Below are 1406 nucleotides of genomic sequence, written 5' to 3'. Positions count from 1 at the left end.
ACCATCACCACCCACCACCACCTCCACCACCACCACCATCACTACCTCCACCACCACCACCATCACCTTCATCTTCGTCTCCTCCACCTCTACCTCCACCTCCAACACCACCACACATTTTCAAGGCAGACTGAAGAGCAGGAAGCTCAGCAGGCCACGGGTTCAAATGTTAACAATGCTACTTTGAGCAAAACTTGAGCCAACGATTGTTTTCTTCTGCAACATCAATTGCTAGGGCTAAGAAAAGGAGGGGTGTTCTTGGTGTGATTTTAAAAAGGGCTCTGAAAATAGTGAAATTTTATTATTTTTTTAAAATTCATGTGCTGGATACCCTGGTGTGACAGAGGTTGTGAGCTGCCATGTGGGTGCTGGGACTTGAACCCAGGTCCTCTGGAAGAGAAGACAGTGTTCTTAACCACTGGGCCATCTCCCTAGCTCCTCATTTTGCATTTTAGTGGCTTTGTATTTTGCTTTTTGAGACAGTGTCTCTGTCTCCTGCAGACCAGGCAGGTCTCAAACGCACTACGTAGCTGAGGATGGCCTTGAACTCCTAATCCTCCTGCCTATAGCTTCCCAGCATTAGGGATGACAAGTATGCGCCACCAGGCTTTGTTTATGGGGTGTCAGGAATGGAACCCTGTGTACTAGGCACGCACCAACTGAGCTGCAAACCTAGCCCCTTTCTCTGCCTTCACAAACACACTCTAGAAACCCTGTGTATTTATGCATCATTCATTCCCTCAATCATTCATTCTACCAGGGACCAGCACCAGGCATGGCATGTATGCTGCCTGTGGCATCCACAGCATACCTGGGGGAGATGTGCAGACATTATCGAAACAATTATTCAAATAATTAGTTAAAAATTAATTGCCACTCTGAGGTGAGCCACTATCAGGAGCCTAGATATGTAATGGAGGCTTCCAGAGTCCCCCTCCCCCGGGCTTTGTTATGACTTAAGGGAGGAGGGTCACAGTACCTAGCACCCTGCACCAGCCTTCCCCTGGAGGTGGGGTGGCTGCTCGGCTTTGGTGTCACACCCAGGATTCACACCCTTGCCCCTCCTGGTGCCTCGCCCTGGGCCAGGAGCCCCACATGCTGCATCTTGTGGAACCATCCGGAGCCCAGTGAGGTATGTGCGCTGCAATTACTCCCAGGACTCAGGGACAGAAGGATCCTGCCCCAAAGACACTGCCACACCTGAGCCAGGACACTAATCCAGGCTGTCTACCCGGTCCACCATGCCCTGCTCTGGAAGTCCATCGGACTGTCGGCATAACTTCTGACCTTCTAAAATGCAGCTGCTTTGCTTCATTTTCCTGTTTTTTTCTTTCTATTTACTTTATCTGTTTTATTGACTGTGTGTGTGTGTGTGTGTGTGTGTGTGTGTGTGTGTGTGTGTGTGG

The 1406-nt window shown here is 49.9% G+C and overlaps 1 protein-coding gene across 1 annotated transcript in view; it reads left to right on the top strand.

The window, feature by feature from the left end:
• The window catches only part of Klk13 (kallikrein related peptidase 13), a 10499-nt gene that overhangs the window by 611 nt on the left and 8482 nt on the right, over positions 1 to 1406 (top strand). The gene's annotated exons all lie outside the window — the stretch shown is intronic.

Source organism: Microtus ochrogaster, unplaced genomic scaffold (assembly GCF_000317375.1).
Source record: "Microtus ochrogaster isolate Prairie Vole_2 unplaced genomic scaffold, MicOch1.0 UNK14, whole genome shotgun sequence".
Classification (NCBI taxonomy): domain Eukaryota; kingdom Metazoa; phylum Chordata; class Mammalia; order Rodentia; family Cricetidae; genus Microtus; species Microtus ochrogaster.
The sequence above is the reverse complement of the archived record's forward strand: the minus strand, read 5'-3'. Positions and strand labels throughout refer to the sequence as shown.